Source organism: Prunus dulcis, chromosome 1 (assembly GCF_902201215.1).
Source record: "Prunus dulcis chromosome 1, ALMONDv2, whole genome shotgun sequence".
NCBI classification, from domain to species: domain Eukaryota; kingdom Viridiplantae; phylum Streptophyta; class Magnoliopsida; order Rosales; family Rosaceae; genus Prunus; species Prunus dulcis.
Window position 1 is genome coordinate 21,766,486 of NC_047650.1, and position 26,738 is coordinate 21,793,223.

Consider the following 26,738-nt stretch of genomic DNA (forward strand, 5'->3'; position numbering starts at 1 on the left):
CCTCTTGCCCTCACGGTTTTATTTTTGGAAAATCACGAACAACTTCCCAGTGTGTAATAACCCAAAACAAAATGTCTAAAAAAGAAATAAAATATCTAAAAAGAAGGATTAATATCTGCTAGAAAAAAGACAAGTTTGCCCTCATATATTTTAATAGGGAAAAGTTGACTTTTCGATCGAAAAAGAATTTGGCAATTCCGTTTATGCCATTGCGTAGAGCACGGCGAAACGAGTCCGTAGACACGGAGTAGACCCGAATCGGAGTTGTAACGAAGAAAATACGGTCAAAATACCGCGAAGGGCAAAATAGTAATTTGAAAAAAGTCAGATTTTTATCTCTTCTCTCTCTCTCTCTCCCCCGTCAGTTTTCTCTCTCTTCTCTCTCTCTCCTCCCGCGCGACTTCGCCCCTCGACCTCCGCTTGTTCTCGGCGACGGCCTGGCCACCACAGGCCGAGCCGATCTCCGCCGTGGGTACCGTTGGAACCGCCACTCGCCCGCCGTTCTTCTCCGACCAACCTCAGCCACGGGGACGCCCGGAATCGGCCATTGTTGCTGACTTTCCAGTTTGAACTTCCAGCTCGTTTTTCTCCTTCAATTCTCCACCAAATCGATCTAGTAAGGTATGGTTTCTCAGCTATTTTTCGTGTTCTAGCTTATGGATGTATGGGTTTCGATCGATTTTAGCTCTAAAGGGTTCGATTTTCGACTTGACAATTGGTCGAAACTTCGGCCGCCATGATGTACTATTTTCAGTCACTTTTTGGGGTATGTCCAAGAACAAAAGTGACTCCAAATGGGGTGTTTTACCTAGGATAGGAGTTTGGACACCTGAATCTGCCTGCGCGTGAGGCAGTGCGTGGGCGAGGGTGGTGAAGTGACTCTGTGAAGTTTTGAGATCCTCGTGTCGCCACGAGCGCGTAGGATTTCCCGGATCTCGATTCGGAGTCCGTTTGAGCCCCGAACGGATTTTCCATATCGTGTGATCCTTGGGTGCAGTGTCGTCAGATCGTTTGATCGCACTGAGTTTTGGATATGTCGGTCTACATGATTTCAGGATCGTGTAGGATTCGACGGATTGCGAATCGGAGTCCCGGATACTCCGAAATCGCGAACCCTGGGGCTAGGGTTTGGATTTTAAGCGATAACGAGATTTCGGCTAATCTGACTGTCCGTTTCGGACCAAATTCACGGAACATGGTTCCTTCTCTATGAGGAACCTTCAGAGAAGCCCAGATTGGCCATCGGAGATCGTGGACCCCACGGGTCCCGGGTCGGCCGATCTGGCAGCTTATCGTCTAACTAAGCGTCGGGTCTTCCAAAACAGATCTAAGAGTCTGAAAGGCTAATGTGGGCATAGGAGTAACTTGAAACGAGTGCACGTATTTCTAGGAGCCGGGGGCAGGGTGTTTAATTTAAATTCTTTTTATTCAGCAGTTTATTAATTTATTATTCATGGTTAATCAGGCACCAGAGGTCCGATCGACCCGCAGGAGGGACCTTCGAAGGGTCCAGCTAGCTCGGACCAACTGTGAGTGGACTTTCTTTCATAAAGGATTTTATATAAATAAGTTATATAAATGATTATATAAATGAGTTTACGTAAATGGTTTTATATTGATTTTTTTATAAATAAGTTTATATAAGTAAATTTCATTATTTGATCTTGAATAAGTATTCTTGCAAGTCTTGAGCATGTTTTATACTGTTAAATACTTTGAGTTACATATATTATTGAGGTTATATTAGCAGCAGACCTTGAGCTTTATATAACAAAATAGCAGTAGCATTGAGACTACAGTTAATTTATCAGATTTCAGAGAATTATCAGATTTTCTAGTTAGACCACCATGTACCCATTTATTTATGGTGATTACCCACAGTCGGACCGATGTCTACGGACATCTAGTCTGATTTCAGTTTACGACAGTGCACTTGACTTTTGCCTCACGAGTTTCGGGGACGCTCGGACCGTGAGTGCCAGGATTTGCGGCTCGGCAGACTTGGTGTCCCGAGACCTGCCAGGATTGCGGCTCGGCTGACTCTGTGTCCCCGAGACCTGCCAGGATTGCGGATCAGGCTGACTACGGTCCCCTGTATCTTGCCAGAGCGGCTCGAGTCGACTTGGTGTCATCGGGACCTGCCGGCGGATCAGGCTAACCATAGTCCCCTGATTTCACCAGTTTGCGGCTCGGGTAGCCTGCGTGACGCCCAAGACCTGCCAGGGGAATTGACGGAATTTCAGGGGTACACTTAGGTGGTAGTTTTAAAGTAATTTGAGCACTTTTATGCAGCTATTGTTTTCAATCATCTTATATCAGTTTTCTCAATATACGTGCATGTTTTATCTCTTCATATAATTGTTCAGCTTTACGAATCTATATACATACTGTTATATATATATATATATATATATATATTTAGAGGAATACTTTATATTAAACACAGGTGAACTTTAGCTTTACTTATCAAGTTATTTTTACTATGGGGGTTATTATGATTTAAACTGTTTTCAAATCTTATGTTTGGTCCACTCACATTTTCAACCTGTTTTTCGCCCCCAGGCCGTAGAAGTACGCAGGATCCACCACCGGGCCATTCATAGCTTCCGCGCCACCAAGTAAGGTAGAGTTTTGTAGAAAATCCCTTGAAACCCTGTAAACTATAGAAAATGCTTTGATATCTAGTTTTAGTGGAAAACTGGAGCTGGTGAATACTTGGTTATTCTGTTCTGGCAGTTGGTGTAGTTTTATTTGATTGTTTGACAGGTGAAAAAATTTGGGTTTGGTCAGAATACAGAGGAGACTCTGCCGAATTTTCGGCAGAAGTCTAAGGGAAATTTTAAAAGAATTTTGAAACAAGAAGGGTAAGAAGGTCTTTTGTGCCCGACATTCGCCAGGTGTCGGACACGCACAGGACTTGGCTCGAATTTCAAAGAGAAAATTGGGTCGGGTCCTGTCACAGTGGGTCACCCATCCTGGGATTGCTCTAGCCCTAACTCGTTTAACTTCGAAGTTCCCATGACTCTGAAGCCAGTGAGCTCCCAAAAGACCTCGTGTTAGATGAAGGTGGGCATGTACATGTAAGGCACATCACCCCATCCCCGTTGGTCGATGTGGGATGTTACAATCCACCATCCTTAGGGGCCCGACGTCCTCGTCGGCACACTCACACCACATGACAAAGTGGCTCTAATACCAAATTGTCACATCCCGTAATCGGCTCTGCCGTAGCACGATATTGTCCGCTTTGAGCCCCCCTCTCTACCTTCACGGTTTTGTTTCATGGAGCTCACAAGCAACTTCCTAATGGGTCACCCATCCTGGGATTGCTCTAGCCCAAACTCGCTTAACTTCGGAGTTCCCATGACTCAGAAGCCAGTGAACTCCTAAAAGGCCTCGTGTTAGATGGAGGTGGGCATGTACATATAAGGCACATCACCCTCTCTCCATTGGTCAATGTGGGATGTTAAATCGGATATGTACACTGGTGTCGGTATCCCTCGGGGCTCCTTAATTCTTTCGTTGGCCCACTTAGAGCATGTTAGGTTTCTACTTCATCCCCTTTTTCATATGCTCATATTCTTCTTGGACCTTCACCCCATGCAACTAAACCAAAATTCTTACCTTCTCATATCCAGTTTTCTAGCCGTCGAGTTGAAGTGGGGTGTGTCCCTTAGCTTTAAGGATTTTATTTACCTCAACGACTTAGCTTGTGTTAGGGGGAAAGTCACTATTTCTTTTTTACCCCTAGGTCGGGTAAAAAAATATTCTATTGTAAGCCCACTTCCACCAAATATTGGAAAAATCAACCTCTCTTGATCACTGGGGAGTGGGTGGCGCCTAAAATATCTAACATGCCTATCACAACGGTGTTTGGCTCAAAACCTGGTATAAAGATTTATGCCTTTGGAATATAATTTATTGTGTTTTTGCGGGTCTAACTAACCTTTTTTTTCTTTCTTTGAGCAGTACTTCCTTCGGACAAAAAGTACCTCATTCTTGAGGACTAGATCGCTTGGTTGGAGGAGAACTTGGCAGGTCAGGGGTGGGATATTACATGCCGACCCTGCGACTCTCATCCGTCTATCCACTGCTCGTCGTACAGCGACTTACTTCCCGTTTATTTTGGCTAATTCAAACCTGTAAGGAATAGACTTGTTCAAGGACATTTGTTCCATCGACGTCGAGCTTTGTTGCACTGAGGATTCAGCGTCTCTTATCCAGGCCAGCTTTCAAGAAAGAGAGGTTGAGTTAGCTCAGCACAGTAGCTCCGAGGAATGCCTATCCGGGTCTGAGTCTGATGTGTCAAATATGCCAGTGCCACGTTCATTGTCTGTCCCTAGCCATAGGGAAAAGAGATCGAGCCCTCCGGGTCTGCGAAGAAGTCCCGCCATGCTCCACAAGGCGTTTTGGTTTTGGGTTTACCTAATGTTACATTTGCCTCGAGTACTCCGTCTTGACCTCAGCAAGTCCCTCGTGCCCTCTCTCATGCTAGCTCACTGGACAAATAGATGTAGGACTACGATAACGTTTAGGATTTGTGCTAGTGTCATCAATTGTCATATCCTATCATAGTTGCCTGCCTAATGCTCACTTTCTTATTTCTCGCAAACGGTTGGAATTCGCTACGTGCAAATGGCAAGGTTCCAGACTATGAGCCGCGAGATATGCAAAAAGACGGCAACCCTCGAACTTAGCAGGAAGCGCATCAAGGAATGTGAAACTAAGCTTGTATAGCAGCGGGGTGAACTACAGAACCTGAGAAGCGGCCAAAGCACTGTACGGATAGAGGTTGATTGCCTTAAGCAGGAATTGGTGGATGCTGCACGCAATAGGGATCATGGTCGAGATGGCCAGGCAATTCAGATACGGTTGGGTCCAAGGTTAACAGCTCCCTGAGCACCGGTTTGTGGGGGGCCCAGATGACTATGACGATGAGTTGGAATTTGACCTCACTGACTATTTCAGGGTATGCACCCTGATGATCGTCTTCTGACGGATTACATCACCCAGCAGCTTTTCATGGGCCAACCCCTTGTGGGTCGGTTGGGACCATTGTCCCTGGCTCTAATGTTGCATTGTCTATTGCCAGCACTGGGCCCGTCCTTGGATTTACGGGCTTCACCTCACCTGCTGGATTTTCCACTTGTGTTGGGCCTACCTGGGAGGCTATTCCTGACCCATTTGATGATGCGTCCTAGGTTGCTTTGTTTTGTTCACTACTTGTTGTATTTTCTTTTCGATTTTATCTTTCTTTTGGTGTACTCAATTATCTTGGGTCCTTTCCCAAAATTCCTGACTCGCTTTATCAGACTCTATGAGTTATCCATTTAATTTGAATTTTAACCCTAACATAAGTACCTGAGGCTTAGCATGGTGGTTTTTCAAACCCAACCAAGATCTTCCCAGGGTGAATCGCCATTTTCAAATTCAAAAAGCAAGGGATTGGATATCCTATCGTCTCCGCTTTACGGCCAATACCTTATTGAGCTACGTCTCTGGATAAGCCTCTATATAAAGGGTCATTCGGTTTTTAGGTGAACATACTTATCTCACTCATGGCTTATAGACACAAGCTAAAACTCCACTTCCACCTTTGCGCAGATGTTCCAAAGAAAGGAGATTCTCTGAGGAGGAAGACTTCGTCTTTGTCAAGGAGGGAGTCCCCAAAGCAAGATTCCAAGAGCCCTAACAAAATCATTGAGATATGCTCTCAGGATTCTTCTGCCGACTCTCCGGCGAATGTTTCAGATTACTCAGCAGTCCCCGATTCGTTCAGTGAGTCCAGGTCCAGATCTGATGATGCCAGAGGTGGAAGAAATGCTACTATGAGAAGGAACACCCCAAGCACGAGTCATCCTTGCTTTGTTGGAAGGGCGCGGGATGAAGCTAGTCCATCTCGTGTTCCTCGCTGTTCTTGTCACTTCGATCATAACATGCTATTGGCGGAACGCAACCTACTCAAGGAGGATCTAGCATGTGTCACTGCCCAAGTGACACCTCTGAAGTGATCTTGCTGATGCGGATCGCACCGTGTCAGCCGCTTATTATGATGGCATACGCGAAGGATTTAGACAAGGTGTCCACCACTTCAACGCCAAGGCTAAAATGGTTTATCCTTACGTGGATTGGGATCGTCTCCCTTTGCCATCAAACTAGCCAATGTTAGTTATCGGTTGGCACCTATAAAGTCAGTAGTTTTTATGTATTTTCCAGCTTTGAATAATTCAGAGGCCTTCCCCTAGTGAACATTTCAAGGTTTTCCCTTTATGGCTATAAAGGCCTAATGTTATTGTTAAGTTTGATCATGCGGTCTTCGACCTTATCACATGCATATCCTTATCATGTTGCTTGATCTTTGATCATGTCGTAATCTCCAATCACTTCTTTATGCGCAATCTCCAATCGCTTCTTTATGCGTGATCTCCGACCACGTCTTTATTGCGATCCTCAATCATACTTTTTAGTCTCTCGCAGGTTTTGGTTTTGGTCAAGCACATTATGTGCCCATGGATTATTATATGCATTTTCTTATTTACAAGGTCTTCGACCACGTGAATTCATGTGATGCAAATTTAAACAAACATGGCCTTCGACCAAACATTTCGAATATGAAGAAAACATGTGTTCCATTAAGCGTTCATCGAACGATGGACAATTTAGGGAAAATTAAAAAATGAGTGAAAAGTGAAATCAGCAAGCAACAATTAAATGAAAACTATAAAATCAAATGAAATACTTCCTCAGATGAGTTGTATTACAAGGGCGTGGTACGTATTTACTGCTATCGATATGCCTCAGCATATAGGCCCCCTTTCCATAAGCTTCCACTAACTCGTACGGTCCTTCCCATGTTTATCCAAATTTCCCTGCGTTTAGGTCCTTATTATTCTCCATGACCTTTCTGAGTACCCACTCGCTTACTTTGAATTTTCTCTGCCGTACTCGTTTATTGAAATAATTGGCTGCCTGGTTTTGGTAGTTTGCAAGTCAAAATGCGGCAGCTTCTTGCTTTTCTTCAAGCATGTCAAGGCTGTGAGCTAGCTGATGCTCATTATTATTTCTCTTTACCACTAATGTCCTGATTGTGGGCAGTCCAATTTCTATGGGGATGACGGCTTCAGTTCCATAAGCCAAAGAAAAAGGGCTTTCGCCAGTTAGTTTTCGTTTGGTAACGCGGTGTGCCCATAGTACGTTTGGCAGTTTCTCTTACCATTTTCCCTTGCGTTGTTCCAGCCTTCTCTTCAAGCAATCAAAGATCGTGCAATTAGTTTTCTCAGCTTGCCCGTTTCCTTGAGGGTAACTTCGGGACGAGAACTGTTGAATGATCCTTTTTTCCTCCCAGTAACTTCTGAATTTACGGTTATCGAACTGGGTTCCTTGTCCGTCACGATGGCCCTCAGTATCCCAAAGTGACATTATATTGCGCCATACGAATTCTTACCACATCTGTTTGGGTCACCGTCTTGTAAGCCTCGGCTTCCACCCACTTGATGGAGTAGTTAGTGGCCAAAAGGACGAACTTCTTGCTCCCTACTGCGATGGGAAATGGTCCCACGATGTCCATCCCCAGCGGGCGAATGGCCAGGGTCCTACAACAGGGTTAAGTTCATCGTCTAGTTGTCTGATAAGGGGTGCATGCCTTTCACATTTATCACATTTCCATGAAAATTGTTCTGCATCGCGGGCCATGTAGGGACAAAAATGTCATTGGGTCAGTGCTTTGTAGGCTAAGCTCCTCCCACCCATGTGGTTCCCACATGTCCCTTGGTGTATTTCCTTTAGCACCCATTCGGCTTCATGTGGATCGAGGCATCTGAGATATGGCCTTGAAAAAGACTTACGATAAAGTGTATCATCTATAATGGCATACCTTGCGGCCTTTATTTGTAATTTTCTTATCTCAATCAGGTCATTGGGTTGGGTTTCTTTCGTGAGATAGTTCATGATTGGAGTCATCCACGTTTCTTCTTCGGTATCAATCTGCATAACTCCAGGATCGATTGGTAAACTGAGATTCAATAAGAGTTCCACTGGGGCGGCCCTCATGTCTTCCACCGATGTCGATGCGGCATGGGCCAAGCGATCTGCCTAACCATTCATTTCTCTCACTTGTTGCTGGCTAAATCCTTTACCAGCCTTTGATATGCCCCCATTCGTTCATCCTTAGTCGCGTATTCCTCGGTTGTCTAGCTGACTATAAGGCGAGAGTCGCTATGGACAGCTAAGCGTCTTACCTTCAACATCCAGGCTAGTTGGAGTCCGAAGACTAGGGCTTCGTATTCCGCCACGTTGTTTGAAACAAGGAAGTCTAATCGGATGGAGTACTTCAAGTCCACTCCCTCAGGCGACGAAAAGATGACTCTCACTCCGGCTCCTGCATGATTAGATGGTCTGTCTACATACAGTTCCCATTGGGCCTTGTCCAGGTTTGGTGCCTCCATGATTTCATCATGGTTTTCCTATTGTTTGTTAGGTGGATAGGATTCTACTAGGAAATCAGCAATTACCTGGCCCTTCTGGGCTGTTCGAGGTTGATATCTAATGTCGAATGCTCCGAATTTGATGGCCCACTTTGTAACTCTTCCTGACAGGTCTAGCTTGGACATTACCGTCCTGATTGGTTGGGTCGTCAATACAATGATCGTGTGTGTCTCGAAGTATGGTCGAAGTTTCCGCTTGACCGTCAATAAAGCTGACACAAGTTTCTCAGCCAGTGGATATCTTTTCTCAGCCTCAATTAAGCATTTGCTCACATAAAATATAAGTTGTTGGATTAAATTTTCCTCCCTTAGCAGTACAGCAATTTCAGTGACAGCCATGTACAGGTATAAGGGTTCACCTTGCTTTGGAATAGTCAGGGTCAGGAGACTGGCAAGGCACTTCTTCAGCTGCTCAAAGACTTCTTTTTGTTTTGGCCTCCATATGTTTCCATCATTGTTTCGAATTCCCTGGAAGAATGGCTTACAACAATCAGATGATCTTGAAATGAATCGGCTGAGAGCCGTTATTTGCCCAGTTAGAACCCGCACATCCCTATGTGTCCTTGGATCAAGCATATTCCGTAGCACCTCCATCTTGGATGGGCTGGGCTCGATGCCTCGCTTGTTCACTATTTGCCCTAAGAACTGCCCTGACGAAACACCGAACGCGCACTTCTTTGGGTTAAGCCGCATGCGATATCTTTTCAGTATATTGAAGACTTCTTCCAGGTGCCTGACATGTTTAAGGGGGATTCCAATCCCGAGAGACATCTAAAACACTTCAAAAGTGTCATGATCCTTCACAAGGCCGACGACGAGCCCATGTGCAAGGCGTTTGCGATGACCTTGCCAGGAGCCGCCCAAGACTGGTTCCACACTCTGCCATCCGGGTTGATCAGCACTTCAATGAGCTAACTTACGTCTTCACCAAAGAATACACCTCTTACCGAACAATCAAGAAGAACCCTGACCACCTGTATAACCTGTGCAAGAAGTCCGACGAATCCCTTCGAGATTACATCAAGAGATTCAAAGCAGAAAAGGCCAATATTATAGGATATGATGATCAATCATGTCCTCTGCTTTCAAGAAAGGCTTTCCAGCTGAACACGACTTGTATCGCGAGCTGACTATCACTTCCAGACAGACTCTGGCAGAGGTCTACGCCACAGCAGAATGACACGCTCTCTGGGATGACGATCGAATCGCCGCAAAGAAGTCAACTAAACAGGAAGATCAGCCAACTAAGCGGGCAGGCCAAAGAAGCGATGGACTTAGAAATAGGAACATGGACAAGCGCAGGTCGCACCCACAAGGGGACGCTACGGCAGGAGAGAACTACACCAAGTTCACCATCCCCATGCATCAAATCTTAGCCCAAGTGAAGAACAAACCTTGGGTAAGAAGACCACCACCCTTGAAAGGAAATATGGACAAGAGGGATACTAAAAAATACTTCGCTTGGAAAACATACCTTGAAAAACTTGTGAGAGAAGGCCACTGCACTGAATTCGTTGCTAAGCAGGCCATCCAATGGATTGAGGATCGTGACACTGCTAAGGAGCCACCTCAGAAGGTCATAAAGATTAACACAATTCCAGCAGACTCTGAGGAGTTTGGGCTGACCAACAAGGAAAAGAAGAGGAAGATCAAACAGGCCACTATGATCTCCTAAGTCTCGACTGACCTTCCACTCGCAGAAGACGGTCCTGTGATCGGCTTCCAAAAGAAAGATCTGATCGGCCTCGACATGCCATATAATGACGCCCTTATCATCAGCATCCAAATCGCCCATGCCATGGTTGACTGAATCCACACAGACGAGGGCAGCACAGCCAATATCCTGCAACAAGCAGTCATCCGGCAGATGGGCCTGGAGACAAAGATCAACAGATCAGCCAGATCGTTGACCGACTTTAATGGTGCAACAACTGTTACCGTGGGCTCAGTAGACCTCGACTTCTACTCCCCGCCTGTAATCAGCTCGCAAACATTCATGGTCATTAATGAGCTCTCACCCTACAACAGCATTCTGGGCAGACCATAGATCGGCAAGATCAATGCCATCACCTCCGTCACACACCAGAAAATTCGGTACCTAATCCCAGGGACAGTGTCAGCCAAATTAACAGCAATCATGCAAGGAAATGCTCTGCCTAAGGGCTGAAGAGCAATGGCAAGGAAATGCTCTGCCTAAGGGCTGAATAAAAGCAAACATGCGCTGTTCCTCCCTGTGAGCCAGGCAAATCTGAAGGAGGTTGAACAATTGAATCTTGCTTCTTTATAGCAATCAAAGTGTCAAGACCAAGCCGAGGAAATTTGTCTAGAGGTCTCTCTTGAAGAAGGATGGAAACCCGAAGAGGACGTCAAGTTAATACCAGCGGATCAGCTCGCGCTTAAGCCTAGAAGAGAAGGTAAAGTTGACCACCTTTCTCCAAAACAACAAAGACATGTTCGCATGGTCGCCATCAGACATGCCTGGCATCAACCCGAACATCATCTGTCATCGACTCTGCGCCAACCCTGCTTGCAGGCCAGTGGTGCAGAAAAGACACAACTTCGCTCTAGAGCGGATCGCAATCATCGAAGCCGAGATTAACAAACTCCTAGCTCCCGGCTTCATCGAAAAGGTCTCATACTCAAAGTGGCTTGCCAACGTTGTTCTGGTGGCGAAACAAGAAAAAGAAAAATGGAGAGTTTGGGTCAATTACACAGACCTCAACAAAGCATGCCCTAAAGACTTCCCATTGCCGAGAATCGACCAACTCGTGGATTCCACTTCTGGCAATCAGCTGCTCAGCTTTATGGAAGCCTACTCTGACAAGACCCGACCCAATTTCCACTTTGGAATTCGAGCCAAGTCCTGTGCGTGTCCGACACCTGGCGAATGTCGGGCACAAAGGACCTTTTTACCCTTCTTGTTTCAAATTCTTTTTAAATTTTCCCTTAGACTTCTGCCGAAAATTCGGCAGAGTCTCCCATGTATTTTGACCAAACCCAAATTTTTCCACCTGTCAAACAAACATATAAAACTACACCAACTGCCAGTGTAGAATAACCAAGTAATCACCAGCTCCAGTTTTCCACTAAAACTAGATATCAGAGCATTTTCTAAGGTTCACAAAGTTTCAGGGATTTTTCCGCAAAACTCTACCTTATTTGGTGGCGCGGAAGCTAGGGATGGCCCGGTGTTGGGTGCCTGCACTCATCCACGGCCTAGGGGCGAAAAACAAGTTTAAAATTGTGAGTGGACAAAATAAAGTTCTTAAAAACAAGCTAGAACATAATAACCCCCGTTTTGAAATAGCGAAGGATATAAATCGATAATTTAACTATATTCCAATATAAGAAGTTCAATAAGCATGAATAAGTATGCTGATGAATATACTTGCATAACTGATCAAATATAAAGATATCAATGCCTGAAAAATCAGAGAAGCTGGTATAAAATAACTGAAGGTCATAATTAGATAAAAGAAAACTCAAAATCCTTTGAAAATACCACCTATTTGTACCCCTGTCATATCCGTCAATTTCCTGGCAGGTCTCGGGCGCCACGCAGTCTACCCGAGCCGCAAACTGGCGAAATTAGGGGACTATGATCAGCCTGATCTGCCGGCGGGTCCTCGATGACACCAAGTCAGCTCGAGTCGCTCAGGCAGGATGCAGGGGACCGTAGTCAGCCTGATCCACAATCCTGGCAGGTCTCGGGGACACAGAGTCAGCCGAGCCGCAATCCTGGCAGGTCTCGGGACACCAATTCTGCCGAGCCGCAAATCCTGGCACTCACGGTCCGAGCGTCCCCGTAACTCGTGAGGCAAAGTCAAGTGCACTGACTGAACTGTAAACAGACTGGATGTCCGTAGACATCGGTCCGTCTGAGGGTAATCACCAAATAAAAATGGGTACGTGGTGGTTTTGAAATAAATTCCTTTAGAAAAATATCTGATTAATAACTGTAAAGCTCAAATTGTGCTGCTGTCTCATCTGATTCCAACATCAAACTCTGTTTCTATAACTTGTAAATAAGCAGCACAGACTTATAGAACTATTACTGTACTAATCATGTTCGGAACCATAATAAAACTTACTCAAGATCAAATAAAGAAATTTATTCAAATAAACTCATTTATAAAAACTTATTTATATAAAATCAATATAAAATCACTTATGAAATCTTATTTATAGAAATCCTCTATATAACTCATTTATATAAAATCATTCATGAAAGAAAGTCCACTCACTGGTGATCCGAGCTATCTGGACTCTTTGTAGGTCCCTCCTGTAGGTTACCCGGACCTCTGGTTCCTGATTAACCATGAATAATAAATCAATAAATTGCTGAATAAAAAATTAAATTAAACACCCTGCCCCCGGCTCCTAGAAATACGTGCATTCAAATCCAAGTTACTCATATGCCCACATTAGCTTTTTAGACTCTTAGATCAGTTTTGGAAGACCCGACGCTTAGTTAAGCCATAAGCTGTCAGATCGGCCGACCCGGGACCCCGTGGGTCCACGGTCTCCGATGGCCAATCTGGGCTTCTCTAAAGGTTCCTCATAGAGAAGGAACCATGTTCCGTGAATTTGGTCCGAAACAGACGGTCGAATTAGTCAAAATCGAGTTATCGCTTAAAATCCAAACCCTAGCCCCAGGGTTCGCGATTTCGGAGTATCCGGGACTCCGATTCGCAATCCGTCAAATCCTACGCGATCATGAAATCACGTAGACCGACATATCCAAAATTCAGCCCGATCCGACGATTAGACGACACTGCACACAAGGATCGCGCGATATGGAAAATCCGTTCGGGGCTCAAACGGACTCCGAATCGAGATCCGCGAAATCCTACTCGCTCGTGACGACACGAGGATCACAAAACTGCACAGAATTACTTCACCACCCTCGCCCACGCGTCCCAGCACGATAGGTCAGATTTGGGTGTCTTAAGCGATTTCGGGTGGCCGAAAAATCTCGGAACCAAGACTGCAAACTCCTATCCTAGGTAAAACACCCCATTTGGAGTCACTTTTGTTCTTGGACACACCCCAAAAAGTGACCAGAAACAGTACTTCTCGGCGGCTGAAGTTTCGGCCAGAATTCAAGTCGAAAATTGATCGCTTTAGAGCTAAAATCGATCGAAACCCATACATCCATCAGCTAGAACACGAAAAATAGCTGAGAAACCATACCTTACTCGATTGATTTGGTGGAGAAACGAATGAGAAATTCGAGCTGGAAGTTCAAACTGTACCGTCGGCAACAATGGCAGATTCCGGCCGATTCTAGCCACTGCAGCGGCGGCGATGGGTCAGGGATTGTCGGCCGTCGAGTGGCGGTTCATTTGGCACCGGTCTCGGAGATCGGCCCCAAGTGTGGTGGCCGGTGCGACGTCTGGAAGGGAGAAAGGTCACGGGCGAAGTCGAATCGGGAGGAGAGAGAGAGGAGAGAGAAATCTGAAGGGGGAAGAGAGAGAAAGGGATAAAAATCTGACTTTTTGACCAAATTACCATTTTGCCCTTCGCGGTATTTAGACCATAACTTCTTCGTTACAGCTCCGATTCGGGTCTACTCCGTGTCTACGGACGCATTTCGCCGCGCTCTACGCAATGGCTTAAGCGGAATTGCAAAATTCTTTTCCGATCGTAAAGTCAACTTTTTCCCTATTAAATAATGCGAGGGCAAAATTGTCTTTTTGCTAGGAGATATTAATCCTTCCTTTTTGATATTTTATTTCTTTTTAGATATTTTGTTTTGGGTTATTACATACTCCGGCTATAATCAAATCCTGATGCACGAGGATGACAAGGTGAAAACTTCTTTCATTATTGAAAGAGGGACCTATTGCTACAAGGTCATGCCCTTTAGGCTGAAGAACGTCGGAGCAACCTACCAAAGGCTCGTGAATAAAATCTTCAAGGAGCAGATCGGCAAAACTATGAAGGTCTACGTGGATAACATACTGATCAAAGCCCCAAAGCGGAATTGCAAAATTCTTTTCCGATCGTAAAGTCAACTTTTTCCCTATTAAATAATGCGAGGGCAAAATTGTCTTTTTGCTAGGAGATATTAATCCTTCCTTTTTGATATTTTATTTCTTTTTAGATATTTTGTTTTGGGTTATTACAATCTTCCCCCCTTATAAAAATTTCGTCCTCGAAATTTACATCTCTGTCATTCAAGGAGGGGAGAAGGGCTGCTAGGATTTGGCTCACACACATTCTATAATTTCATTAGATCTGATACTGCTAGGATTTGGCTCCCCTGCTTCCTTAAATCTCATTTCACCACCCTAAGGCGATAAATGTTGAAGAATACCCAACTGAAGATCTTTCTTTTGGTATCTACATAACTCCTTGCCAATACTGGGTTACTTGAGTCTTTTTCTGCTTAATCCAATAAGATTCTTTATTTCCTACCATACTTTCAGATTTCAATAAACCTTGCTTAACATTCCATCTTCATACTTGGGTGATCCATACTATGCCTCGTGTAAGGCATCTATTAGAAATATCTCAGTTATAGATACCAATAGCAAATTTTAGATTTGTAATCCAAGGAAGTCTGACAACTGTCACTTAAGGCACACTCTCAAACCAGTATCTTTTCACCCAAATCATTCTGAAACTGTAGTAGACTATGTCTCAATAACCTTTCCACAATTTGAGTCATTTTCTTAAGCTGGTCATCTGTCTAGAGTGAATTGCGGTATTAAACTGTAATCAAGGCCCAAAAGCTTCTTTTAGCTGAGTCCAACTGGAACATAACTTGGATTTCTTGTTCTAAACCGTAGGGACTGGTATTCTATAGCGTCGCAAGACCTTATCTGTGAAGATTTTTACCAGTTTATTCAGACTATACTTGATTCTCACCTGCGGCATATATACAGACTTACTGAATCAATCCTTAATTTCCTACACTCCGTTCTGCTTTCTTTATATTCAAGGAAGCTGAACATAAAATCCATTGTAAGCTACTCCTACTTCCTTTCAGAAATCGAAAATGGTCTCAAGAATCCTATTGATTTCTGTCACTGAAATATCGCTTATTGGCAAACTTTACTGTGTCTTTCCTCATAAGAAACCTCCTCTATTTTAAAATCTTACTTTCCTTATCATATAATTCAACTTCTTCTCATAGGAATCGACTCTAAATCTCGAAAATATCCTGCGAATCTTTGAGTTCTTTAGCATTGATCTTCCCTGACAAGTAATTAACTATGCTTATTGAGTATTCATATCCGGCTCAACTTTTGCCTTACTATTACTAATAACTATCTCCTTCGGAGCAAGGCTACTGCTCCTAATGATTCATACGAAGCATTTTTACAACCATATTAGTTTGTCTTGGATGAGTTTTAGTGCTGTAGTCCTACTTCTTTGTGATCCTTGCTCACTTTCTTTGCTTCACTTTTCCTTCTGTTTGTATGAAGAACTTTGGTAACCTCTTGTGATCTGTAAAGATCTGACATACTTTCTCATAGAAATACTGTCACCAACCTAAAATATTACTGTGGCCTGCTCCAAATCATGAATAGAATGCTTCGATTTATGCTTCTTCCGTTGTTGAGACGCATAAGCGCTCACTCTACCATACTGTATTAACGCAAACCCCAATTCTTATTGCAAACCACACTGTACCAGCACAACCCTTAATTCTTATGACCACCATACTGTAGCACATCAAGTTCCCACTAACCTCCTGCAGTACTGAAATTCACACCGGTCTGACCACACCAATAGAACTTCCTTCTTTGCTAAAAAGACGAGCGGCGTCGCCATGGTGGACAACCCTTTCCATAGGGCGAATGTAAAAATTGACTTACCTAGAAAACTCCGTACATCTGTAGCATTGATTGGTCGTAACTAAATTTATTACTGCTTCAATCCTTGAGGATCAACAAAATACTTTTAACCAAAATCATGTGTTTCAAGAAACTCACTCTGTCCATCCAACATGCACACTTACTGAGCTTGGCATAAAGTTACTGCTTTCTCAAAGTCCACCATCCAATGTTTAAATACTTCTCATGTGCCTTCTGTTTCTTAGAGTACACCCACAGGTTATCTAGTTACGCGATCATGAGGCGATCTTAATACTACCTAAACATTCTGTTCAAGGGGGGGGTCCAAAATACAACTAGCACACCCCTTAATTCTTTATAGTATGACCAGGAATTCAGAGTTCTCATACCTCATTCAACACGCTGTTTTAGATATATACTCCTTTCCAACTCGTTACTGGACCTATTCAAGCCTCAAGTCACTTTTTAGAAAATTCCTTGACACCCCTTGAGCTTATTAAACAGTTCCTTACTGTGAAAACATAGACGCCTAGTTTCGTACTGTAATCTTATCCAGCTACCTTGAGTCCATGCATTATCTCATAATGATATCTCCTTCCTTAATTAACACTAGAACACCTCAATAAAGAACAACACTAAGCTGAAAGGCCCTCTTTGCTATCAATTCCTACCATTGAGTCTTTAACTCCTTCAACTCATTGGTGTCTTTTGGTACTTCACCCAAGAAATAAGCTTCATTCCTGGAGCGAACTCAAGAATAGACCCAATCTCCTAATGAAAAGTAACTCTGCAATATGGTATCTGGTCAAATCCATCCAACCCTAGAATGATCTCCAGTCAACCATACCGGAGGAGAATTCAGTCTGTAACTGCAGTACATAATGCTCATGCCTCCTACTAAAACATGTCACACTGTCTATCTACAGGTTTAAAACTGTTACTACATCCCTTCAGCTGACTGCTTCCTCAACTAATCAGACTAATTTGGGCCCACCACGAAACAGAGCCTCCTCTGTGGTGTTTCCTGTGATTTACCTTGCTTACTTGTTCCGCTGCAGTAATAATCTTTTTATGCTGAAGAAACAGCGACAACCCTTTTTGAAAATAATATCCTCCAGTTGTACCTCACTAGCAGGGCCCGGAACGACGCCTTCCACACCTAAAACATTAAGGCAACTTCTCTTGTTAGAGCTTAGCAACATCTGTCTTCCAATACCTCTGGCTATACCAGCCCTAGAACGATTTCCAATACTACTATCATGACTGGTACCTTTACTGGACCTCTATGACCTGCCCCAAGTGTGGTGGCCGGTGCGACGTCTGGAAGGGAGAAAGGTCACGGGCGAAGTCGAATCTGGAGGAGAGAGAGAGAGAGGAGAGAGAGATCTGAAGGGGGAAGAGAGAGAAAGGGATAAAAATCTGACTTTTTGACCAAATTACCATTTTGCCCTTCGCGGTATTTAGACCATAACTTCTTCATTACAGCTCCGATTCGGGTCTACGCCGTGTCTACGGACGCATTTCGCCGCGCTCTACGCAATGGCTTAAGCGGAATTGCAAAATTCTTTTTCGATCGTAAAGTCAACTTTTTCCCTATTAAATAATGCGAGGGCAAAATTGTCTTTTTGCTATGAGATATTAATCCTTCCTTTTTGATATTTTATTTCTTTTTAGATATTTTGTTTTGGGTTATTACATACTCCGGCTATAATCAAATCCTGATGCACGAGGATGACAAGGTGAAAACTTCTTTCATTATTGAAAGAGGGACCTATTGCTACAAGGTCATGCCCTTTAGGCTGAAGAACGTCGGAGCAACCTACCAAAGGCTCGTGAATAAAATCTTCAAGGAGCAGATCGGCAAAACTATGAAGGTCTATGTGGATAACATACTGGTCAAAGCCCCAAAACGTGCAGATCACATCAAAAATGTTGTCGAGGTATTTAGCCTGCTTCGCTAGTATCGCATGAAGTTGAATCCGATTAAATGCACATTTGGTGTATCCTCTGGTCAATTCTTGGGATACCTAGTCACACAACGAGGTATCAAGGCACACCCACGTCAAATCAAAGCCATTCTCGAGATGCAGCCACCCTTTAAGGTGAAGGAGATACAAAGTCTGACGGGCAGAGCAGCGGCCCTCAACCGATTCCTCTCGAGGTCTACCGACAGGTGCAGACCATTCTTCAAAGCTTTGAAGAAATGATAAAGAGACAAATGGGATGAGGAGTGCGAAGTAGCTTCCCAGAATCTAAAGGCTTATCTCACTTCACCTCATCTGCTCTCAAAGCCAATCCCCAACGAGGACTTGTTCTTGTACCTGGCAGTGTCCAACTCAACTGTCAGTTTAGCTCTCATCCAAGAAGAGCTGAGGGCCCAACATCTGGTATTCTACACGTCAAAAGCTCTCCTCGATGCAGAGACTCGCTACCCAAAATTGGAGAAACTTATTTTGGCTCTTTTAGTTTCTGCTAGAAAGCTGCGACTCTAATACCAAGCTCATTGAGTCATCGTCATGACCGACTTTCCTTTGAGATCAATCCTCCACAACCCTGATGCTTCTCCGTGACTCATGAAGTGGGTTATAAAGCTAAGTCAATATGACCTCCTCTACCAGCCAAAAACTGCAATAAAAGTCCAGGCTTTAGCTGACTTCGTAGCAGAATTCACCCTATTAGCCGAAGAAGAGAAATTAGTCAACAAAAAGAAGGAAAGTTTAAAAGCATACGGGGCCTCCGCTGAACCTAGCAACCCAGAGACATGTGGTAGTTGCGCGTACAGTCGACACTGGCAACACCTTGATCGGCCAAGCATTTCAGTCGACACTATACAGATTGACAAGAACTCCAACTGGCAAGACCCCATTATTGATTACTTGATGAATGGAAACCTACCAACGGACAATCTGAAGCTAGAAAGGAAAAACAGAAGGCCGTGAGATACTACATGCACAGCAACAAGCTCATCCGCAGATCATACTCCGGCCCTCATCTCACCTACATAAAGTACCCTAAAAAATTGAGGTTCTCTGCAAAATTCTCGACGGCGAGTGTGGCAACCACTCTAAACATAGGCTACTTCTAGCCTACTATGTGATACGACTCCACCAAATGTGATCGCTGCCAACGATACAAGCCGATCCCTAACCTGCCTGCCGAAGTCTACCATCTGCAAAACAGTTCCATGGCCATTCATGCAATAGGCCATTGACCTAGTGGGTCCCTTGTCACCAACGCCTGCCAAGAAGGACATGATGATCGTCGCCACCGACTACTTTTTCAAATGGATCGAGGCCGAAGCTCTATCATGTACTAAAGAATCCGATGTGGAGCGATTCATCTGGATAAACATCATCCGTCGGTTAGGCTGCCCACAGTTGCTGGTTACCGACAATGGCTCACAGTTCATTGGCAAGCAGATCACCGCAAAACAGTCGCTCATAAGGAGCGTCCTAAGTGAGATGCAGGGCGACGACCAAAAGCGTCATTTGGGAGACGCAGCCCGCTAAGAAGCCTCCTCAGGAAGACGCAGGATGCGCCAGGAATTTTTTAAGGGAGATACCCAAGTTCCTATCCGTTCCCTAAGGGGGGCAAGATAATCATACAGTTGCCCATAAGGAGTGTTCTAAGGGTAACGTAGGCCGACGACTAGAAGCGTCCTTTTGGAGATGCAACCAGCTAAAAAGCTCCTAAGGAGATGCAGGGTGCGCCCGAAATTTCTTAAAAGAAGGTCTTCATGCCTCCTGCGGGAAGTATCCAGGTTCCAATCCGTTTCCTAAGGGAGGCAAGATAGTCACACAGTTACCCATAAGGAGCGTCCTAACGAAGACGCAGGGCGATGACTAGAAGCGTCATTCGAGAGACGCAGCCCGCTAAAAAGAGTCCTAAGGGAAGCGCAGGGCGCACCAGGAATTTCCTAAAAGAAGGTCTTCATGCTTTCTGATGGAGGTATCCATACAGTTGCCCATAAGCAGCGTCCTTCGGGAGACACAGGGCGACGACCAAGGCATCTTACGGGATGTGCATAACACAATCGGAGTCCCTCAAGGGGGACCCTGGCACTAGTCAACTTTCTAAGGGGAACCATCCTACGGGATATGCAGAGTACGCCCGAAGTCCCTCAAGGGGGACCCTAGCACTCATAAATCTCCAAAGGGAAATGTGCAATCAAAACACAGGCGGGTTACTCAAGCAGTTCACAAGTCAATATGCAAATTGAAGTTGGAAAAAATAACTAAAATTTCCATAACAAGCTGACCAACCGGCCAAGTTCAACAAAAAGAATATGGCCAAATAAGACCAATTATTCTAAACAAGAAAACAAACGACAAAAGCTGAAAAGAAATAAAGAAGTCTTCATCTACTCCGAGACGCCAGCATGAGACCTCTGATCTGTAGCCTTTTAAGCATCCACCTGACCAGCTACGCCTTCAGCAGCTCCATCTACCTGCTCCATTACATCTGCCATTATCTCGTATACTACGTCCACCTCTGCTTCATCCTCTCCGGTTACTTGCTCTTCAGTTTCTCCTTCCACAGGGGGTGAGTCTGGGTAGAGCGTCTCGATGTCTACGTCGTCAATCGCATACAAGGGATCAGTCCCATCTGCGCAATGCAGGTAGCCCAACTTGTACGCATCTATGGTGGCTTCAGACTTGGATTCTTTAGCAGACTTATGATAGGCATGAAATCTAGCTATGAGTTTATCATAGCTAAGGAAGATATCAGCATTTTTATGCTCAAGAATAAAGAAAGCATCTTTTCGACTAGCTAAATCAGCTGCAGAAGAGTTGACCTTGGAATCCTTCTAGGTAAGGGAGCTTTTCAGCTCAGATATCATTGCCCTCAAATTAGATGTCTTCTCCTCATAACGGGCCTGCTCAGCGAAAAGCTAGTTGGCCAATTCAGCATTCTTCTGCTCCAGCTCACTGAGCTGGGCAGAAGAGGGGGCAACAGCAGATGAGTTTCGAATAGTCTCAGCTGCAAAAACCAGTCCTTTTTGAATCAGATGGAATGTCGCTTCCCATTGTTTTTCCAAGAAAAGGCACGAAAAAGTGCCAAGATCGCTGGCTTGAAGGATGTGATCAACCAACTCACAGGAGGACGAGTTTGATAGGAAGTTCGTCTTGAGCAGATCAGATACGTATTCATCCTTTACAGCTAGACTTGTTCACCTTGGGACCAACTGCCTACGCTGAGGAAGAACCCTTAACTCAAGCAGATGACTCTCTCATCTTCTTAGCCTCCGCCAACCTCATCTCCAAATGAGTTAATAATGCTGGATCATGACCAGACCTCCCGCTTCGATCTCCATCTTTTGACCGATACAGACGACTCGAACTTCTAGGAGGAATGTCTGCATCTCTTTGACACTCCGCAGAACTAGGTCGGACACGAGCCGCTTCACGAAGCATATCATGGTTTTCGAGCGTGTCAGCAAGAGGGTCGGGCAGAACACCCCGAGTACCGCGCATACCACCAACCTTCGTGTTATCTGCACCCACGAGATGCTTGACCCTAGCAGATAATGAGGGAACAGACCCCACTTGAGTCTTCTCAGCAAAAGGAAGCCTTGGTTTCTTCCTCGATTGAGACCCATCCTTTGCGTGCGACGAAGTAGCTTCACCTCTTGAAGATTTGGCAGCAGCCTTTCTCTTTGAGAGAGATTCAGCATAACATCATTCCTGTCCGCCAAGCAGATCATCAGGGTCAGGACCGTTCTGCTTCCAACTTTCGACATCCTCAGCAAGGGGCAAACCAGCGTCTTCCTCCCGGTACTCACTCAACAGCCAGCGCCACTTGCGAAACCTTAAAAGGATGTTCAAAGCACGATGGACCTTAGCCATGTCTGGTCTAAGCTCCAATTGCTTGCTGATATCACTCGCTATAAACAGAAGACAGAAGTTAGTCAACCACACTTCAAGAAATTCAAATAAAATGAGCAGATCAAAAACCGCAAAAAGACATACCATTGCAATAGGTGATGGAAACAAGTGGGCCATCACCAACGTCGCCCTCCCACCGTCCGCTAACCTCCAACACGTCGTCATGCCAAGCGTGAACCCCTTGACTAAGACCGTTGAACAGCTTGGCCTTGTAGACGCGAACTTGGGCATACAGCTCGAAGTGCCTCACTTCGAAAAAATAAAAGAACTCTCGCACCGTCAGCTCCAACATGAAGAAACAACTCAGATTCTCGAAGCACATGATCGCTCGGTAAACGTTTGGAGTACACTGGCTCGGAGCACACCCCATGGCGCAGAATACCTCCTTGAACAGCTTTGACAGAGGGAATTTGAAGCCCAAGGAGAAATAAAAATTGCGGAAGGTGATAATCTTAGTATCAGGATCATTCGCATCCACCAAAGGCTCGTTGTCAGTCTGACGTCATTTGGAATGGCAGACGCATAAGCAGCCCATCACTTCTTGAACTGAGCATCAGTCGTGACACGATGCAAGTTGGCCACGAACTTCTTGCTATGCACTATTGAGGCTCCCCATAAATACAAAGGGACCTGAGAGCTTGGAGCCTTGCTACCATCTTCGGAAGACATGGTTGATCAAAGGGTAGCTGCAAAAAGAAAATTTTCTACAAGTTAGAATGCAAGAAAAATTTGCAAAAAAATAAAAAATAAAAAAAAGCTGCTGCAACAAACAAAAAGAAAAAAAAAATTTGAAATGTTTGGATCAGCAAAAGTCGAAGGGAGTCAGCCCAGCAGCAGTCGCTGCCCAACTCGCGCCTCCAGCTCAGCACGAGTCAGCCAGCCCGTCGACTCCATCCCAGCGCTTCTACTCCCGTGCAACGCACGAGGCCCACTCCTTCTGCCAGGCCTGTTTGCTCCAAACGCAGGCACGCGCAGCCCGCACCCCATGCGAAAGCCCAGCTCGAGTCCACGTTGGGCCAAAGCCCAGCTCCGCCTCTCCTAGCGCGAGCCCACTTCACGCACCAGGCCTGGAGCCTCCAGACCTCCATGCTCGAGCCCAAAGCGTGCAGCCTCAAGCCTGCCAGCCTCCTAACGTCTCCAGCCATGCTTCAAGGCATAGTCATGCACCCCTTTCAGCTCCCCTCATCGACTAGAAGGCATGGTCCAAGCTGCCAAAAGTCAGAGACACAAAGGAAAAAATTCTTTCCATCAAATTACCTTGGATGGGCTGCAAAGATGAAGTCTCAAGCACGCTGAAAAATTCTCCAAAGTCTTCTCTCTCTCACTAACGAATTTGGAGGAGTAGATTTCTGATGTGAAGAATAATTTGGAGGAGCCCTACATTTAAAAGGAGCAAAATTCCTTGACCTACAAGGAAGCTCAAACTCTTTCCAATTGGGTGTTCATAAAATTGGCAAGTCAAAACACCTCCTCTACTCAGGAGTCCAGGTCCACGAAGGAAGCCCAGTTACAGCTGGACAGCCCAACGGATAATTTACATCTCCTACATGCCACCACGCGCCATGCAGAAGCTTGGGGCATTTGTGGGAACCAAATTAAATCAGACCCTAGGTCAAATAATTCCTTCCATTTGGGGATTATTTGACCTAATTGGGAATTAATCAACCTAATTGAGAGTTCCTTGATTTAATTGGGGATTACCCAATTAAATGGAACGTTACCTAATTTGGTTGAGAATTGATTTGGTTCCTACTATAATTCCCAATTAAATGAGGAGTTACCTAATTAAATTAGGATTTGATTTGATACCTACCACAATTAGGGATTTGATTTACCCTAATTAATCAAATCCCTAATTAATCAAATCAATTCCAAATAGGGGAGGAATAATTCCCTTCCATCTATGGAATTATTCCTCTGAAACCCCAGCCTCCAAGACCACTATAAAAGGATAGCCACACACAAGGGTTGAGGTACGTCTGAAATCTCTACTGAAACTTTGCCGAAAATTCCTCTCAAACCCTAGCCACCTCTTTTCTCTCTCTCTTTTACATAAGGCTCCGGCCGCCCAATTTACACCTTAAACACATCTCCGTACCCTAGTTAGCTAGTGTTTATCTTACAAACTCTTGAACTAATTTAGGCATCAGATGGCTTTTGGCCAACACCCCCCGGGTGTGGTCCTCTTATTTGTTCTATTTTGCAGGGAGAAAGAGGCGGCGAAGAAGAAAGGAGAATCTTCCCAATCGAATATTCTCGTGGGAAAATTTGCTCCCACAACATCCTCCTTCAAGCTAACATAAGCCTCCATTTCTTCTAGCCCAAACTTTGTTGCTCATGACTCATGCTATAGGACTTAGAAATAGATAAATATATCAAGCTAGTCGACTGAATAGAAGAAGACCGCGCATCAATATTTAAAGCTAGTTGTCAACAACAAATAATTTGCCACCCAATTAACCATCAGGGGGACACATGTTGTGCTTATGTTTCATTAGCTTTTCTCATTCATGTGGAGTTATACTTTTGGAAACTTGTGTAATAATAGGCGGAGACTTTGAAATGATGCTCGAGTGGACACCAGGGCACCTCTATTTCCATCTTAGTAGAATTTGTGAATCACAACTAAAGTGATCATGGAAGTGCAACCCATTGTTTTAGACTTTGTATATACTAATATTCAAAGTGTAGGCCTTAATTGAGAAGAGATCGAAGATTAAAACTTGATATTATAATTTTGTTACACATAACACAAACATATTAGTTATATAGGGAAATTTGTAACACAAACATACAGTTACACACAAGGAAATTTATTTCTTTAGCTTAGCAGCACCCGACCGTTGGAGCAACATAGGAGAGTAACTCGCTATCACATTCAAACTTAGCCATGACTTCCTCCTCCAAACTAACATATGCCTCTATTCCACCACCCTCTTTTGTGTCCATGAAAAGCACAACGTTCTTGTAGGTGAGTGAGGGTGAGCCGACCCACGTAGGCCTTCCCCAACCAAAATCATTGTCATAAAGAGGAAATCTACAATAGCTACTAAAGCTAAGTAACGTACCCGTCTCTCCTCTCTTAAAACTATCAGCTTGTTTCTTCATCACACCCAAGTGCTTATCACCTTGCTTTTGTAGTTTCTTCACGTACTCATTGTCTATCTTGCCTACTGCTTCTCGTACCGCCTGGATCACCACGTCGTGACTACATTCTTCATCGCCACCACTACTTGGAATTTGTAGTGGAGCTGTCATGGATATACAAAAAAGATTCCCAAAAAAACTTTGAGGCAATGGTGGATCAAACCTCGAACGCAAGTTCACAGCATGGATCACCCTATACAACTTATTCATGGTACAATCCTTTGTAGCCGCCACGAACCGACTCCATACAAAAGTGGATAAGGTTTCAACACGTGTTAGGCGTTTCTGCAAGTGCATATTGTGTCCATATCTTGCTCGGAGGTTCTCTATTTGAGAGGAATCAAACACGAACCGCTTTGTTACCCTATCCTTTGTGATGCCAACGCCGCCATCATATGCAATACTAAACTCCTTTGGTGGGAAGAGGGTGGATGAAATAAACTCCGGAGGGTTTATGTTGGCTTTGTCTCCACGAGCAATGGCTGCCCAAATTTTTCTGAACATGAAATATGACAACCCATCAGCAATCTTATGAGAAATGCATTGACCAATTGCAAAGCCTCCACATTGAAATATGTTGAGCTGGACCCCTAAGGGAAATGAATTGGTAATATCATCAAGTTCGAAGGGCATGAACTTGTTGAGCTCGCCAGGGATAGGGTTATTAAGAACATCAGAGAGTGTGCAATCCAGTACTCGAGCTTCGAAGAAAGGGATGCCCTCATCGTTGCAATGTATGAACTGGTTGTGCTTGATGCGTCCAGCTAGAGGGTAGAAAAGGGTTAAGACCTCGGATAATGAGTTCTTGAGGTGATTGGATATTTCAGTGATGTTGAATTGTGTCTTGGCTTTGTGCTCATAGAAGAGGAGCAAAGGGTTGTAGACTTGGGGAGCTATTTGATCAAGAAAGGAGAATTGGTAGTGGCAAAGATGGTCAGGGGTTGGAGAAGATGGTTTGATTATCTCCTTGGAGATCACTTCAACTTCAACCTTCATTAATCTTCCCATATCCTAATTAATCAATTCGATAGCGCTAATTAGTAAGAGAAAGGTTGTGTTTGATTAATGTTGATGGTGTAGTTCTACATGTATCACCACCTATATATAATATATATACATAGAGAGTGAGAGATAGATGAGAACTCCAATTCGAATTATTGATTATGTGATTCTGTTCATACCCTTGAGTGTAGGTCGACCAGAAAGAAAAAGTTGTTCAACTATTGTTTGATTGTGCGTGGTTATGGTGATATGGGATGAAAGAATGATCACAAAGTCAGACTTGGAAGTTTTCTCATCGATTAATTTGTATATATTATATTCAAATTTCAACTTCTCGTGATTTATGCACAGTAGCTTTCCACTTGGTGAGCAGTAACCTTCTTGTCACTTATATAGATTTCCTTTTTAAGGAGAAC

The 26,738-nt window shown here is 44.3% G+C and overlaps 1 pseudogene; it reads right to left on the reverse strand.

Annotated features, from left to right (window-relative positions):
* Positions 1-24,994: 24,994 nt before the first annotated feature.
* Positions 24,995-26,365, reverse strand: LOC117615623 (annotated as a pseudogene).
* Between the last annotated feature and the right edge of the window lie 373 nt (positions 26,366-26,738).